The sequence below is a fragment of the Oryza sativa genome, chromosome 6 (genome assembly GCF_034140825.1).
Source record: "Oryza sativa Japonica Group chromosome 6, ASM3414082v1".
NCBI classification, from domain to species: Eukaryota; Viridiplantae; Streptophyta; class Magnoliopsida; order Poales; family Poaceae; genus Oryza; species Oryza sativa.
The window spans coordinates 14,892,297-14,911,333 of NC_089040.1; the positions used below are offsets into that span (position 1 = coordinate 14,892,297).

General features: G+C 42.2%; 1 non-coding gene across 1 annotated transcript; it reads right to left on the minus strand.

Annotated features, from left to right (window-relative positions):
- Window positions 1–18,365: 18,365 nt before the first annotated feature.
- Window positions 18,366–18,472, minus strand: LOC112939476 (small nucleolar RNA R71). Its single transcript, XR_003243188.1, has one exon. It is a non-coding gene; the product is annotated as a small nucleolar RNA R71 (small nucleolar RNA).
- Between the last annotated feature and the right edge of the window lie 565 nt (window positions 18,473–19,037).

Sequence of the window (19,037 nt, forward strand, 5' to 3'; positions counted from 1 at the left end):
CCGTAGGCCCGCTAGTCCGCTGCTGTTTATTTTTTTATTGTCAGGCCTGAAGTGCCTTTGTAATAATGTAAATATTATCGATATAATAAAGATGTGTCTTTTGTATCATGTTTGTTTGGTGTTCCCCGGCTTTTCCTGGGACGGGGATTAATACACTAGTGTTCGGGAAAAGGCAAATTTTCTCGGTCGCGACAAATCCCGAGTCTTGGCTCACCGTCTACGGCCTCGCAATCCGTGCAGCAGGAGGAGACAGCAAGGCTATGGCAAATTACTTGCCGGTAGCTCTAGCAGATTCTACTCGGTCCTGACTTCATGGGTTACCCCGTGGAACAATCGGATCCTGGGCAGAGATTCGTGACGACTTCATCTCCAATTTTCAAGGTACCTTCGAACGTCCCGGCACCTACTTCGACCTCTACAATGTGATCCAGAAGCCCAGTGAATACCTTCAGGATTATATCCGACGTTTTTCTGAGCAACGCAACAAGATCTCTGACATCACCGACGATGTCATCATAGCCGCTTTCACTAAGGGTGTCCATCATGAACTGTTAGTCGGCAAATTCGGACGCAAGCCTCCCAGGACGGTCAAGCAGATGTTTGAAAACACCAACGAGTATGCCAAAGCCGATGATGCCGTCACCGCGTCCGAGCTATCGGGCAGCAATTGGAAGCCAAAGAAAGATGCGCCAGCAGTCGGGGGGAGTGGAAGTACCAACCATAAGGATTGCAAGCGTAAGCCTGAAGACCTTGTGGCAAGTACAACACCTTCTTCCCAGCAGCGGTCACATATCAATACTTTCGACAAGATCATGAATGCTCAATGCTCGCATCACCCGAATTCAAACCATGCAGCCAAAGATTGTTTTATCTATCAGCAGTTCGCAGAGCAATATGCCAAGAAAGGAAGGAAGCCGACAGACGGGGAGCAAAGCACTTCAAAAAAGATGGATGATGAAGACGACGGTCCGACTGGCTTTCAAGACTCTCGCAAAGAACTCAACCATATTTTCGGTGGACCCCAAGCTTACGAATCAAAACGGAAGCAAAAGCTGACTGACAGGGAGATCAACGCCGTCCAGCCCAACACGCCTCAATACCTTCGGTGGTCAGAGACAGCAATTAAGTTCGACCGCTCAGATCATCCTGACCGAGTGGTCCACCTGGGGCGGTACCCCCTGGTACTGGACCCAGTGGTTCGCAATGTCAAGCTCCGACGATCCCTCATTGATGGTGGCAGTGCACTCAATATCCTTTTTGCCAAAACACTGGATGATATGCACATCCCTCATACTGAGCTGAAGCTGAGTAGTGCGCCCTTTCACGGAGTCATCCCATGGTTGTCTTCTACTCCACTCGGCCAGATCACTTTACCCGTCACCTTCGGTACCTGGGAGAACTTCTGCACAGAGAATATTTGCTTCCAGGTTGCTGATTTCGAGATGGCATATCACACTACACCTACATGATGATGAAGATGCCAGGGCCTCGAGGAGTCATATCTTTGCGGAGCGACATCAAGCAAGTTGTCACCTGCGACAAAGAAAGCTGTGAGATGGACCAGACGCGTGAGATTACACTCGCTCGGGACGAGATCCGACTGGCTGCATCAACCGCAAGTTATCAAAGACCAGAGAAGGCGACGCCAAGACCAAACAGATCCCCCTTGACCTATCTGATCCATCCAAAACTGCTGTAATAGGTGCTGAGTTAGATTGTAAATAGGAAAGCGCGCTCATCACCTTTCTTGAAGCTAATAAAGATATTTTTGCGTGGAAACCGTCTGACATGCCTGGTATTTCTAGAGAGGTGATTGAGAACTCCTTAAAAAAGACGCTAAACCCATCATACAACGACTCCACCGTTTCGCACAAGACATGAAAGATGCAATCAAGGAGGAATTAACCAAGTTGTTAGCAGCAGGCTTCATCAAAGAAGTTTTACATCCCGACTGGCTGGCAAACCCAGTTTTGGTTCCGAAGAAGACAGGACAGTGGAGTATGTGTGCTGATTACACCGACCTCAACAAATCGTGTCCTAAGGATCCCTTTGGGTTACCTCGCATTGACCAGGTAGTTGACTCAACAGCCGGATGCGAGTTTCTCAGTTTTTTGGATTGCTACTCGGGTTATCACCAGATCAGCTTGAAGGAATCCGACTGCTTGAAGACCTCGTTTATCACATCGTTTGGAGCTTATTGCTATATCACCATGCCCTACAGATTAAAGAATGCTGGAGCAACCTATCAATGCATGATCCAGAGATGCATTTCAACTCAAATTGGTCGCAATGTTGAAGCCTATGTTGATAATGTAGTTGTCAAGACCAAGCAGAAGGACAACTTAATTATTGATCTAGAAGAGACCTTTGCTAGCATCCGTGCCTTCAGGATGAAGTTGAATCCTGAAAAGTGCACCTTCGGAGCACTGTCAGGGAAGCTGCTTGGCTTTATGGTGTTTTGTAGGGGCATACAAGCCAACCCAGAGAAAATCAATGCCATCCTTAACATGAAACAGCCTAGTTCCTAGAAAGATGTTCAGAAGCTGACTGGATGTATGGCGGCGCTCAGCCAATTTATCTCACGACTCGGCGAGCGGGGGATGTCCTTTTTCAAGCTACTCAAGAAGACTGACAATTTTCAGTGGGGACCCGAAGCCCAGCAAGCTTTTGATGATTTCAAGAAACTTCTCACAACTTCGCCGGTCCTAGCATCACCACATTCACAAGAGCCGCTGTTGTTATATGTGTCGGTGACAGCACAAGTTATGAGCACAGTCCTGGTCGTGGAGCGAGAGGAGGATGGCCATGTTCAAAAAGTCCAACGACCGATTTTCTTCGTTAGCAAGGTTTTGGCTGACTCCAAAACAAGATATCCCCAGGTACAAAAGCTGTTTTATGGTATTTTAATTACCGTCAGGAAATTATCCCATTATTTTCAAAGTCATTCAGTCACAATGGTCACATCGTTTCCACTCGGAGATATACTTCACAATCGCGAGGCAAACAGGCGAATTGCGAAGTGGGCCTTGGAGTTGATGTCTTTGGATTTATCCTACAAGCCACGCACTTCTATCAAGTCCCAAGCTTTAGCAGATTTCATCGCCGAGTGGACCGGGTGCCAAGAAGACACGCCTGTGGAGAAGTTGGAGTATTGGACTATGCATTTTGACGGGTCAAAAAGGCTTTCAGGTACTAGAGCAGGGGTTGTTTTCATTTCCTAGACTGGAGAAAGGTTAAGTTATGTGCTGTGGATACACTTTTCTGCATCACACAATGTTGCGTAATATGAAGCGCTTCTTCATGGACTGAGGATTGCAGTATCCCTAGGGATTCGGCGTCTAATTGTCCGCGATGATTCCCAATTGGTTGTCAATCAAGTTATGAAAGAATGGTCCTGCCTTGATGATAATATGGTTGCATACCGACAAGAAGTGTGTAAGCTGGAAGACAAGTTCGACGGCTTGGAGTTAACTCATGTGCTTCGGCACGACAACGAAGCGGCCGATAGACTAGCCAACTTTGGTTCAAAGCGAGAAGCAGCTCCTTCAGATGTTTTTGTTGAGCACCTTTATGAGCCAACAGTGCCGAGAAAGGATGGAATCGAGACGGCAGGTACTCAAGAAGTTAGCATGATTGACACCGACTGGAGAGAACCTTTCTGTTGATATAAAAACACGAGGCCTGGGAGATCTGATTAACTCCAGTGCAGGTCCAAAAGCTTGCCTTTAGGTGTGTGAGCGTGCCAGTTGATTTGATCCTGCAATCAACAAGAAACAAAGACAAAGAAACCGCGGTTAAATCCATAAACGATAGCCGATCGGCTAGTTGCCGATGACATATCATTTATGTTTGAGCCGATGTCATATGTAGATTGATCGGCAGTCTTGAATAAGTAAGAAAGAACTAAATCTACTCGATTGGCTGTAAATATTAACAATATATAATCCTTATGTCGATATATACTTAAATCAAGTCATTGGGATAGATTGGTCACCATGCCGAGACAGTATAAATCACTTAGATTGAAATATATATTAACAACAAGACTATATATGTTCATAGCATAGCCGATCATATAGATTTAGCATGTATCGGGTAATACTCCGATACTACTCTATATTAAGATATCAAAGCAAGTAGAATGTACCAAACAACAGCTTAATATACTTAAATGCAACAAGATCTTAATATAAAGGGAAGATTTAACATGTCAATCAAGCATATAAGATAGAAGTAGTTAAATCAGTTAAGATCGGCTGAAAACCCGATGCTACCCTAATCGGCAACCAAAAGCGGGCTAGAGATTGAGATTCTAATCATGACTTATAAGATCAAACTGAACTGATGCAGCTATAAGTATGAAAAGAAGGACAATATCTAGACAATCAAGCCGTTGGATGTTTCATAGAGTGGTAGATATCCTATATAATCTAAGTCAACGTCGGTATTTAACCTGATCGGCTAGCTTCTAGTAACAGACGTTAGCCGATTGGAGGTTAGATAGCGATATTGTCGAAGATTATGTAGGATATATGATAACTCGACGAATTACATAAACAAGATTAGAGTATCATAAAGATGGAAGCACTAATCCCGAGAACGCAAGCCGCCCTAACAAGTTTTACCTCCAGTTGAAGATCGAAACTGATGCAGCTCAACCCGAAAGCAAGAACTCATCGAAACAAAACGAAAGTAAAGGGTGGCGATGCGCCGAGATTGTATTGAACGTGCGTTAGATTGATTACATGGGGCTCGGGGTCTATTTATACCCGAGATTACAAAACAAGTCTGTGTCGGACATGACTCTTATCTCTAACAAACTCTAAGATACCATAAGTCTTTGCGGCAGACTTTTGTCCAAACATATCTCTAAGGAAATTACATGAAATATCCAAATTAATAGATACAATTGCCACCTCAGGACTCAATCCGTGCGTGGCAATCCTCATGATGTACATTAACTCAACCCGACAACGTATGCCGTGTCGCATTGTCGGATTCGGCTCAATCGGCTAACTTTGTTCGACTCGGACTCTGCTAATTAAAGCTGCAGCCGATTCGGACTTAGCCGATTCCCGCTCTGTTTCCAGGACGATCTCTGTTTCGGATTCCGCTTCAGTCTAATCTCCATCTCCGATGACGATTACCAAATTTGGTCGTTAACACTTTCATCAAATTTCTGACTAAGCAAGAGTTACCTCAAGATAAAGATGAGGCCGAGCGGATTTCTCGACGCAGCAAGCTTTATGTCATGATTGAGGTTGAATTGTACAAGAAAAGTCCGTCAGGGATTCTACAACGTTGTGTTTCTTTGGAAGAAGGAAGACAATTGCTGCAGGACATACATTCTGGCATTTGTGGAAACCATGCTGCCACGCGAACAATTGTTGGCAAAGCTTATCGATAGGGTTTTTTCTGACCCACTGCAGTATCTGATGCCGAGAAAGTTGTGCGAACATGTGAAGGTTGTCAATTCTTTGCCAGATAGATTCATTTACCAGCTCAGGAGTTGAAAGCTATCCCTCTTTCCTGGCCTTTTGCGGTTTGGGGGCTTGATATGGTTGGTCCTTTCAAAAAGGCCACCAGCGGTTTCACTCACCTTTTTGTAACTGTGGATAAATTTTCCTAGTGGATTTAAGCTAAACCAGTCGTCACAATTACTGCTGACAAAGCTCGAGATTTTTTCATAAACATCGTTCACCAGTTTGGGGTGCCTAATCGTATCATTACAGACAATGGAACCCAATTCACTAGTGGTGTGTTTAAAGATTTTTGTGAAGACTTTGGTATCAAGATTTGTTACGCATCCGTAGCACCTCCTATGAGCAATGGACAGGTTGAACGTGCCAATGGTATGGTACTTCAAGGCATCAAAGCACGGGTTTTTGACCGACTGCGTCCATATGCCGGCAAGTGGGTTGATCAGCTGCCGTCAGTACTTTGGTCTCTGCGCACTACACCCAGTTAGGCTACGGGGCAATCGTCGTTCTTCTTAGTTTATGGTGCGGAAGCAATGTTGCCGAGTGAGGTAGAATTTGAATCCTTATGCTTTCGTAATTTCAAAGAGGAGTGCTACGGAGAAGACCGAGTGGATGATCTCAACCGATTGGAGGAAGCTCGCGAGGTAGCCTTAATTCAGTCGGCTCGGTATTTACAAGGATTGCGGTGCTATCACAATCGCAATGTTCGATCACGTGCATTTTTAGTCGGAGACATGGTCTTGAGGAAGATTCAATCTACACGAGATCTCATAAGTTATCCCCCTTATGGGAAGGACCATTTATAATCTCTGAAGTTACTCGGCCAGGCTCTTATCGACTCAAGCGTGAAGATGGTTCAGACGTTAACAATTCTTGGAACATTGAGCAGCTTCGTCATTTTTATGCTTTGGCATTACTTTTGTATACTTTTTCCCTCTTTGACTGCCAACATCAAGTTATTTCTTGAGTTACCAGTCAGGGGCTACCATAATAATAATGGAGTGTGATTTTTATCAATTCAATTTGCTTACTTGATTTATCATTGCCTTGTTTAATTTTTTGGCTTAGTTAATGAGGACTGAGAGTTTTTTGACAATTTTTGCGGGTTCTAGGCTCAATAAGGTTCGACAAAAACTTGTAAGAAATCAGCAACTAAATTTAAATTATCAAACACAGCATAAATATACCAGTATTGTACAAATTGAGGCTCCATCATCAAAGATTACATCATGTGAAATTAGTCAGACTCAGTTTTTTCATCATCAGATTCATGAGACCTAGTCGGACCAAGATTGTTATCTTGAAATCTTTCTACGATATCTGCAGCAATCTTGTCAGCGACCTTCTGGGCATCATTGATGAGGTTAAGGGCATCCTCTTCACTTGTTCCGTTTGCGAAGCCGTCAATGGCATCAATATCGATCTTCAGATACAAGGATTTGGTCATCGCCAGTGCCATGCTTGCTCCCATGCTCCCAGCCTCCTTGATGTTCTTAAAGTACATGTCCGGTGCAGCTCTTAATTTGTCGAAGACTTCAACTGCTTCAACTGTACTTGGACCATTGTTATTATAAAACATGGCTTGGATCAAAGGAGTGGCAGCATTGGCGACTTCATCTCGCGCCCCTTCAAGCTTCTTAATCTTATTAATCAAGACGTCAAACTGAGCCTGAGATTTAATTTTGCAATCTGCACGAGCAATTATATTAGTATCAGGATGCAAAGATAAACTTACTTTTGGAATTCTGACTGAGATTACCTTCGACGTCTTTGATAGCCAAGTCTCTCTCCTTTGTAAGATCACCTTTGTCTTTCTCAAGAGCTTTGATTCGCTTCTCCAATTCGGCGATCTTGGCAGCTAGGACTATTATATATTTGATGGTTATTTAAGCACAAACATCAACTCAGAATGGATTGAGCAAGAATAAAGTTACCTTTTGACGAACCACTCAACTCGAAGTTGGCGTCTTGAAGCTCAGCAACCCAATCCCTGAGATCATGTTCTGTTTTCCTAGCTAGCTCCCTGCTTTCATGGAGTTTAGCTCTGGTTTCTTCCAGAGTTCCAAGATGAGGGACCAGCTTCTCGAGGGTTGCGGTCTTTGCTTCGTTTCGAAGATGAATTCTCTATATTATATACTCAATCATTTCAGTGGATCTATCAATTGGATGAGAGAAACTGCGGGTAGAGTACTTACATTAACAAGACGAGTGTCTTGGTTAAGTGTCCTTATTAGCAAAGACACTTCCTCGTCTTCTTTCTGTTTATTAAACTATGCCTTGTGGCTGCATCTCGTCGTCCCACCATTTAACTAAGATAGGTGGTCGAGAGTCTTCAGCTGATCAGATCCGAAGAATTTCTTCTTCTTCGCCAATCATTGGGCCTTTACATGTATATAGAGAACAATAAAGCAATTGAAGACTTTCTAAATGCGAATATAATCCGAGGATTGTTATTGTAACATACCCGAAATTTTAGGACTTAAAATTTCTTGTCAAAATAGTTAGATGTTAACTTTTCTAATTTTGAGAGCCAAAAATTTCCGTTTTAATTTAGGTGATGACCAACTTAAACCATTGCATGATTAAAATTTGAGAACAAAATCAAACCTTTTCATTCCCAATATTAGACTAGAAATGTCATCAAGCATTTGAGCATACATGTGCATAATGCATGCCTAGGCTTGAGTCCATTGTGCATTTGGATTTTGGTCTCGCTTTAAATAATAGGTCTCATGAGCATAAACTAAAAGGGTTAAAATTACTAAGCAAAACTATAGTTAATATTAAATTCTAATATATTTTTCTCAGCCCAAAAGAAGTTTAATGTAATCCCTATAATAATATTAGGTGCAATTATGAAGTAGGAACACATATACAAAGAAAGGTTATTCTAATTCTTTAAAATAATCTATGCAACATGAAATCATGGAAAAATTTATGTAAACTATGTTTAGCATAAGAAATTCACTATAATATTGGTACAAGTAAATAACTAAGTTTAATACCACAAATTAAATTAATGTGTCAAAGCAGAAAAACTAAAAGAAATCAAATTAAATTTTAATCGGCTAAAGCCATACTTCATCCAAAAGTACATTTAACTGCAGATAAGTGAACATGGAAAATAATTTATTCAAATACTAGATTATTTATCATGCCTAAATATAATTTTTCTAGAATTTTCCTCCTCTGTTTAGGCTTCCTAAAAATTCAATCTACCTTTCTAATAGCCCATATTTGTTTAATTTCTGTGAGCAGTCTATCCATTATTTTTTAGTGCAACCAAAGAAAATGGAATCTAGGTGTAATCGTTTACCTCCAGTAAAATCAACAGTAATTAATTTGGTCCACACAATAAGTTTAGGGGAGAGAAAATAATCTAAAAATTCGTCTAAAACCGTGTTCACCCAGAATCTTACCCACACCTCTCTCTTCCACCTAGAGCACTCCGTCCTGGGCCCACTTGGCAGCCTCTCCAGCTCGCCCTTTCTCTGTGCCTCACCATCAGCCGACCAAGAACACAGAGAGGGAGAGATCAAGCAAGCCAACGCGTGGCCACAACGTGTCAACGACCTCGGGCTTTGATTTTCTTGCTCTCTTCTCCTCCAGTCCGAGTCGCCATTCCTCACTCATCACTCAGAGCCGAATAAGCCGAGGGGAGCAGGTCCTCTGCCTCTCCATCACCAGCGACCTCACCACCGGCCATGGAGGTGACGACCATCGCCATCTCCCTTTTAGTCAAGGTCACCTCTATCTCTTTCGCGTTTCCATCTCTCCACACAATGCCGAACCACTTCTCTGTTGACCACCTCCCATTTTGTGCATCACAGCCACCGGAACGTGACCACGCCAACGACGCCCTAGAGCACGCACTGGAGCGCCGCCGCTTCGACATCGTTGTCGTCCGGCCATTCTCGTCCATCCCAAAGCAAGCCGCTGTGCCAAGAATCTCGCCTCGACCGCCTCTTCAAGACGCCTCAAGAACCCCAGCCGGAAACATCAAGATCACGGAGAACACATCTTTTCTTCCCAGCGCCGATCTAGGATCGCCTCCGCCGTCATCGTTGATTACCGCTGCCTCGGTGAGCCATTGTTCGATTCCTAGCGCATACACCATCTCCTTGACCTCACAACCCTCGTGCATGCCTTCCTTTAGCAGCTCGTCGTCCCGTCGAGCCGTCGCCGTTCAACCGAGGAGGAGCGCCGCCGTCGAATCGTTCCAACCGAAGCCGCTGCTATCCAAGCTTCGGCGATTTCTTCCTACAGCTTGGTGAGCCTCCTGGATCTCTTAGGAAACACATGCATGGATGCATCTAGCAAAATCAAAGCCCCTAGGCAACATGCAGTAACAGCTCATGTATACCTTCCGCTCACCCTCACCATCGGTGCTACTCCGATGTCTACTAACCAAGAAAACTAGAGGAATGGAATCGTGAGAGCATTCTCTTCATTTTATATTTTGACCTCATTCCCAATCGAGCCATCAATCGTCGCCGACGAGCTCGCCAAAGCCATGGCCAAGCTCCCAGTCCATCGGGCTGCTGGAGGTTGAAGATGAGGACTTTGTCCTGTAAATGATAAAAAACATAGGGTTCAAACTATAAAACTTCAGTCGTTTACATGTGGACCCATGGACCTAAATGCAGTTCATATAAAGCCTAGGGACCTTTTTGTATATTGGTTCAGCCACCGATCAGTGGACCCATGTGTATAAAAATCTGAAAATGCAAAGGAAAAATAACTAAAACATTAAATGTTTAACAGGAAAACACCCAAACTTGTAAAATCCATATAAAATCAAATGTAACTCATTTTGAGATGATTCCAGTTGCTGTAGATTCTTAAAGTTATGAACTCTATTTTAGAAATATAAAACTTGACACTCACTGTGCAAATAATGTCTCTAAAATTTATCTAAGATAGGTCATACATAAAACATGTACAAACTTATAAAATACATAGAAAATTCATCTCAACTCATTTTGAAACAAAATCAAATTCTACAGATTCATCATCATGCACTCTCTGATTAGGTGAAATAAAAGTAATTACTTACTTTGCATCAAATGCCTCTAAAACTATTATCTCTAGAATGATTAGTTTAGATAAGCTAAACTTTAGAAATTCATGTAGAACCCAATTTAGCTTCAATTTGAGTAAACTTAAGTTCTGTAGGATCACCAAAACATGTATTTCCATGTTATGAAATAAGATTATCTACTTACTGTGTAGTAAAAAGTCTCTAAATATTCATATAAGGATTTACTAACATAGAGCAGCCTTTAATTTGTAAAACTTGTAGAAAATTCATTTTTAGTCCAAATGAAATGAACAAAGTTTCTACAGAACCAGCAAATTGTTAGCTTCAACATAGAAAAAATAAAATTTGGCACCTTTTGTAGGGAACATAGATCAAAATCTTAACTTAGTGAAATAAGAATTTAAACACAGTGTTGTTTTGTTTAAGTAATACATAAACATGTATAAGTATATATACACTTTAGGTCTAATTAAACCAAAATAAAAACTTGATTGACCAGTGAAGCCATAGTTCCATCCTCATCCACTAAAACCTAGAAGAACTTAGCTCATATAACAATTTCTAGGTTAATATAATATATTGCTAGTTTAGATTAGAGCATCTCTAGTTTTTAAAATATGAACCATAGTAGTAAAGACCATAAACATGTGAACTAAAAATGTTTTAGTTAACCAAATTATTAATTTTATTCAACTTAAACAGGAAGTAGCATGTTCTGAACCTACAACTTGAGAGTCATGCACATATAAAACACTCTATGCCTAAAACACGTTGTAACTTGTAAATCTATAAGAAAATCATTATAACTCCAAAAATTGTGAAACCAAATGCATTAGTATTAGAAAACACACCTCTACACCCCTGTGAAGTATAATATAATAAAAATCACTTTACAAAAGTATTTTATAACACTACTTAAGACTATACTACTATAAACCGATAAAACTTCTAAAATTCATAAGATAAAATAGTAATTCTTTTACCTAAATTCATTTTAGATCAGTACCAACCCACTGTGTATAAATCATGCATTTTAGAGCATTTTGGATTTTCAGCTCTTTCGGTGTTTAATTGCATAACGTGTCCTTTATCTAGATAATTGCATAATCGGTGAAGGAGTAGATTAGGTGCTAACATTTCTCTGATCAAGGCAAGTGTTCTCCTCCCATCCTTTTAACACATTGAATCTTATGATTTGAGGAATGAAAATATTTGTTTGCAAAGTTGCATGTGAACTTAGACTATATCGGTATTTGAAATTGGGTTAAGGTAGTTATGACCTATTTGCTGCATATCGCACCTTGAATAATTGATCCTCTTGCTGTTTGAACCCCTAGAAATGGTTAGAGTACACTCTTTGTGCTCAAATGGGTTTATATATGCTCTATGTGCAACTACTTGCTTAGCCATGCTTAGAAATATGCAAATGCTCATTCCATATATAATTAAAATGTGGTTTTGATACTTGAACCTTTGCTGGAATAAAATGAATATGATGGGTATTTGCGAACTAAAATGTGTAAAATGTGATTTTTTACTTGGGCGGCAACTGGTGTGCATATGTTGTTAGTTGCATACCGATAGGGGGAGTGTTTGCCCAAGTCCATAAGGACCGAACTTGTGTCACCTATTTAAAGTTATTCGTACATCCACATGTGCTAGTATGGGATGCTAGTATGGGATGGCCTAAACTGATTAATCTATTTAGGACTAGCCTTGCATTCTGGTAGGACGGTGTGTATGAGTTAGTCGATAATTCTAAGGAATTAGTCGATGATTCAGAGGAACTTTCTATTTGCCCCGACGTGGTAGTTTAGGTGACTAAGTCTGTCCAATACAACGGTATTGTGCCACGTGGGTGGGTTCCCGTTGTGTCCGCTACCACGGCGTTAAATTTAAGGCATGGCCCACCACTTAACGGTTCTAGGCATATTCCAAGTATGCCTAGGTTGGAGGAACACGTATCGTGCTGGTGCAAGGCTAGGCTCTAAGTAGTGTAAATGCTTCTTTATGACCTCTAAACCACATTCAATATGAAGAGTGTGGTGGAGTCTTGCAAACTCAAAACAAACTAGAGAGTTCATATCATGTGGGTAAAGCTGTACAAACTCTGCAGAGTTCTTTAAAACTAATCGATTAGCCGTGTTCACGGTCATGAGCGTTTTGGTGATGTGTCATGAGTATAGACTTTATGTTTTAAAATGTGATCATGTGACATTGGTTTGAAATTGATAAATGTGTTGAGTTGTGTGTGTGAGGTGATATATTATGACTTGTTGTCAAAGGATGACAACAAGAGATTGATTATGATGGAATTATTATGAACTTAATATTGAAACTTAAAATTTCTTTTGTTAATTGAAGCATCAACTCCTTTACAAAAGAATTGCGAAACAAAACTTGCTTTATACTGAAATTGAACTACATATTGCCTTCCTTTGAATATATGCCTTACATGTAGTATGGTAGGATTGACTTGTGCTTGCCAGTACATTAACTTGTTTAATGTACTGACTCTTGCTGTTGATATAACCTTTTGTTTGCAGGTTTAGACTTAGTCTTTGAGTGATGCGGGTTCCGATTGCTTCTTCTAGGACTATTCTAAGTTGGCCAGTTGGCCTATGTATGTATTAAGTTGTTGTAAGTCTTAAGTTTCTTTCATCTTAGTTGTGTTTGCTATGTATAATCATGCTTAAGATGAAAGTGTGGATCTAGTGCACATTCTGGGAACTAGATTCTCATTAGTATGAGTTAGGAATATTTGAGAGGTTGTAGATCTTTATCCATTTTTGTCAAGTCTGCTAAATGTGTAACACATTTGGTCGCCGCCTTCGAGTGGTTTGACGGGCACATCTCAGGCTGAAGTTGACTGGCAGGCTAAGGGCCCAGCAATGTCTCCAATATTCCTGTCTTGAGGCGTCAGATGTTTCATTATGCTTGTTTGATGACTTGAATTATTCACTTCATCTCTCAAATATAATGGAAGATCCGGAGAGCCTACGACAGTTACCTGTTATGATCTTCGGCGGTGGACGAGCAGGCCCCTCTACCTTGTCAAAAGTACTGGCCTCTGGACCAGCATCAATATCATTTAAGGGAGGGCTGCTAGCTTGCCCCTCCGTTTTAGGGATATCTTCATTTTATTCATCACCTAGCTGGTTTCCAGTCGGGGGCACCTGGTTAGCACTGGTTTCAGCGTCCGCCGACTGGTTTTCAGTCGGGGGCTCATTTCCGGCTTCTGCATCGCAGGTTGCCGACTAACTACCATTCCGGCGGTCTTCTCTAGAAGGTTCGGCCTTAGCAGCAGTAGCAGAACCAGCTTCTTTAGCAGCTGTCTCGGAATTTACAGCCGAATCAAAGTCCTTCCCATATGGATCAATGTCTGATGGCTTCCTGAAGATTAAAAAGATGTTATCAATATAGTTTCGGAAGATGCATGTTTAAAAAATAAATAGAAGATCACGGCAAGCTCGTACCTGGAAGACTTTCTGATCTTGGGTATTGGACATTTGGATGTTTTCTTCTTTGGCAAATTAGCCTGTTTAGGCCATTTCCCAGTCGTCTCTTTGCTGCTGGCCTTTTCGACATCATCACCTTCGTCGTCACTCAAAACCAGTTTCCTCTTCCTAGGGCCTGTCTGGTCAGTCGGCTTTGGGCTGCTTGATTGTGTATTTTGTTGAATTCTTGGACCCCCACTAGCCTAACCAGGGCGCTGGCGAGGAGAACGACGCTGAGCGATCGATGGATTGGACTTCATCAGAGCGAATTCCTGGAGATGACATTTTAACTTTTAGCCATGAAAATCGCAAATTCCTGAAGATGACATTTTAACTTTTAGCCATGAAAATCGCAAAAGACAACAAAGATCGCCAGAGAGTTCAGATTTTTTAATACTTACCGGAGAAGAAGGGTTGAAAGCACTATATCGGACCACTAGCAGTATATGCGAATAGCTGACTACAATGGCCGATGAGAAAATCTTATACATCATCTCCTTCTTAATCTTGAATTCGAGGGACTCAGGATCTTTACGATTGGGATCATTTTTACCATCAAATTCAAAGCCAGTACGAGATCTCTCTTTGATGGGCGCCAGCCGGCTTTTGATAAAATGCCGAGTGATTTGCTCCCCTTGCATACCTTGCTCCTTGAGCTTCAGCAGACGATTCAGCAGAGTGAGAGCTTGAGTAGCCTCATCTCCCATTGGAAGTGAATTCCATGTTTCTTGATACTTTGGGGGAAGACATGAGTACTCGGGAAGCGCCGGTTCAAGGTTTTGGACATAGAACCAATTTGCATGCCAACCCTTGTTGGATGTTTCAAAAGGCATGAAAAAGTATTTTTGGCTCAAAGTGCCCCGGAGTTGGAAACCTTCTCCCCAACAACACATGGTTTGTTTATATTTAGTTGGGGTTTCAAGAAGAAGATGCGACAGAATAGGGCAAAGTGCGGCATGATTCCCAGGAAGGCTTCGCATACGTGAATAAAATTCACAATATGCACAATGGAGTTGGGGTCAAGATGATGCAAACTGATTCATAGAATTCGAGAATTCCACTAAAAAACTTCGAAGTTGGAAGAGCAAAACCACCATAGAAGAAGTGGGAGAATACAACGACCTCATGTGTGTCAGGGGTTGGGAAGGCTTCACCGTACGCCGGACGCCAGCCGATGATTTCCTTCGCCGGGAGAACACCGTGCGCCACCATTTCCTTCAAATTCTCCTCCGTAACATCGGAGGGTGCCTATTGACTTTGAAAGCTTTCTCTCTCCTCCGCCATGGATGCGAGATGGATGATGAGATCTGTAGCGACGGTGGCAGAGATTGGAAGGGAGATTGATGCGGTGGTTTTGCGGATGATTTTTTCGAAAGCACGAAGCCTCGGGAGGGGTGGATTGATGTGTATTTGTGAACCCTAGTTTTCGCCGGTGCAGTTTTGGCACTGTAGTGAGGAGTGGGGAAAATGGAGAACATCGCGGCGGGGAAGACGAAGCGGCGCTCTATTTTAGCGTTTATTTCGCTAGGGTATGGGGAAATACTGGTGGGCCTGGGCCTTAACAGTATTTTCAGCCCAACTTCAATTTTGGTGTGGCTGGTTGTGATCCTTAGGGACTTAGGCGTATTTTTTGCTTTGGCGAAAATTGCTCACGACAAAATAGCCCAATACCGTGAAAATCCTTTCTGTGCAGTTAGATAATTCTTTGGAATTACTACGATGCAAATGAAAAGGTGCCCAACAGAAAAGTGTCATACTAATTTTGCTGTCCTTTTTAGGGCTGCAATGCTGTTCGGATTATATTGAGATGACCATTTTAAAGCTGTCATTCTCTTAGCATGTTATATGCTTAATTTGATAATGGTATGAGTAATAGCTTAGGCTATCTTGACTCGTCATTTATCATTTATTCAACATTTGATAAATCCTTTAAGAGTTTTTACTCGGATTTTTTATCACATATGTTGGTCGACAGATCTTTAGAGTGTTTTCACTCAGATCTTTATATGCCTTTTGGGTATAATAATCAAGCTAAAGCAATCGGCTAAATGTTTCATCAAAGGTTGCATATGCTTAGCTATATAATTACTTTGGTAATTCATAAAACCACTCGGATGGATGTTTAATATACCTTGACTATATGTTTAGTTTTATTCAACTAATCACATAGTCGGGGTCTACACCTAATTAGGTGCATCTAGTCGATGCACTGTTGATGGTTGTTATCGATCAGCTTCGACCGTAAATATTACCAAAATAGGAGAGAACTAGTGATTCTTGCAATGCATATATTTGTTAGAATAATAATATTCCACTAGTATTAGGTCTACTAACCTTTTACAGAGAATGACAATAAACTAGAGGAGAATCGATATCAACATAGATGATAAATCAATCGGACGATGTCGAGAGATAGACTTATGTATGAATGGGCTAAGAACTCAGAATTGACAGGACACAATGGGCCAAAATACACAAGTCTACGGAGGAGAACAACAGAGGAGGCCACCTGCCAAATATGGGCCAGGTTGGGCCGGCCCTAGGTTCGGCCAAACGTCCCCTGACGCCGTTAGATCCAGGTTTTGGCTGGACAGCGTGGATCACTCCCCAATGACGATTTGAGGGCAATTCCGACCATTCCAACTGCCACAATCGTCATTGGCAGCCTATTTAAGGAGCTCCTCTCCTCACTTCACACAAATACCTCAAGCAAGAGCTCTCTCATTCCTCTCAAGTTTAGTTTAGTAGTATCTAGCTGGTGGAATAGAATTAGAATAGGAATAAGGAGTCCGGAAGCCTTCGGAAGAGTTCAGGTATGGCTCTAGTAGCTTTCCTTTTCTCTTTTGTAAGCTTTGTACTTTTATTAGAATACTCTTCTAAATATATTTATGGTATTGAAATACTTTCCGAGTATGAGTACCTACTTTACATTATGTTCATGTTATACTGAATATACTGCTAGCTTATCTGGGAGATGCTTTGGTGAGGGTATAGTGTTTGCATATGCAATTACTCTATGTCATGACGATGATATTAGAGTAATATCTGGTAGTTTAGACGTGGTGTCTAGATTACGGGATATCATTATTTGGGGTTATATATTACGGATGAGAGGTGGGCCGCTGATGGTGACAGCTCAGTACGGGTAATCCTCCGCGCCTATATATAATCCTATGTTAATTTCCTGGGGAGGGTATTCCTCCATATTTAGCCCCGGTTGGATGGTCATGACGGGCTGTCGTAAGGAACTCAGCAGTCAAGGGTGGCTTCTCGAAGTACCAGGAGGGCATCGGATAGAGGGTATTAGCTAGTATATCAGTTAACTAGAATGTATGTATACTATGTATATTAGAAGTATAGGAATAGATTTTCTTTCTCTTTTCTTTCCACCTAGTTTAGATTATTTATTATGAGGATGAGTAGTAATGCTTGTGTGTCACTCTACCCTTGGATTATCTTAACCCCTGCTTAGAATATGATTATCACAATTAATATATAAATTATTAGTTGAGTTCTCTCTATATGATCTTCCCACAAGATAAAATAAATACGATACCCTTGGAATACTCTCGGGTGAAATGCTACAATGGTATATCCGTGCGCTTGCGGATAAACTCTGTAACCACAATATACCAGAAGTATTTCTGCGCCATTGCTGGGAATTATATTTCTAGTAATGTCGTTCAGAAATACCAACAAGCATTTCTGGCGTCGTTGCTGGGGAAGATTCATAATAGAGATTACTTGAACTAAAACTTTATATTTACCTCTGTGTAATCATTTTCCTTTGTATGCTAACCTTGGTTGTTTTCACGTTTTGTTGTGAAAACAGGGTAGTGTGTGACTGGTTTCAACCTGCCAGAAAACTTCAAAGAAAATCTAGAAGCTTTCTTCCGGAGCGTCAGGCCGCGAGTCGTTGCTCCGCAGAAAACTCTACCGATAGAAAAACCAGCCGTACCAGCACCACCAACCTTCGTGACAATGGCCAGCAAGACTCTTCACGAGTTCGCTGCTCCCACTGCTGACAATGTGGCTGTCGGGCCGCAAGTCAACATAGGAGATGTGGATTTCAACTTGAAGTCCAGCCTCGTCACGTTGGCCCAGGCTAGCCCGTTCTGTGGCAAGCCTAATGAGGATGCCAACGCTCATCTGCAACAATTCCTGGAGATATGTAGCATGTACACCATTAAGGGAGTCAGTCCTGACGCCGTCAGGCTGCGGCTGTTTCCGTTCTCCCTTCTCGGGAGAGCGAAGCAGTGGTTCTATGCCAACCGTGCTGCTATCAACACCTGGGATAAATGCTCTACGGCATTCCTCTCGAAGTTCTTCCCGATGGGCAAAACCAACACCCTTTGTGGACGAATTTCCAGCTTCCAGCAGACAAGGGACGAGTCCATTCCGGAAGCATGGGAACGACTGCAGGAGTACGTGGCCGCCTGTCCTCATCATGGGATGGACGACTGGATGATCCTGCAGAACTTTTACAATGGGGTCACCCCGATGTCCCGCGATCACCTGGACGCGGCAGCTGGAGGAGCCTTCTTCTCTAAAACGGTTTGAGGAGCCATTGAACTCATAGAGAAGATGGTCTCCAATATGGGTTGGAGCGTGGAACGACTCCAGACCCGTCAGCGAGGCATGCACACCGTCAAGGAGACGGAATTACTCGCTACCAAGCTGGACCTCCTCATGAAACGCTTGGACGACCACGAGAAAAGGCCACAAGGCACCGTCAAGGCCTTGGACTCACACGTCACGTGTGAGGTCTGCGGCGGCACGGGTCATTCTGGGAACGACTGCCGGAAACACATGAGGAGGCGATGTACATGGGCAACAACAACGGGTCCCATCCACAAGGAGGTTAGGGGTGGAACCAACCACGCCCATATTTTCAAGGAGGAAATAACAAAGGTAACTTCTCTAACCAACCCTCCTTGAAGGATCTTGGTTTACGCAAGCTAAATCCACCGATGCGCTAAGCAAAAAGGTTGCTGCCAATGATAAGATCTTAGAGAACAT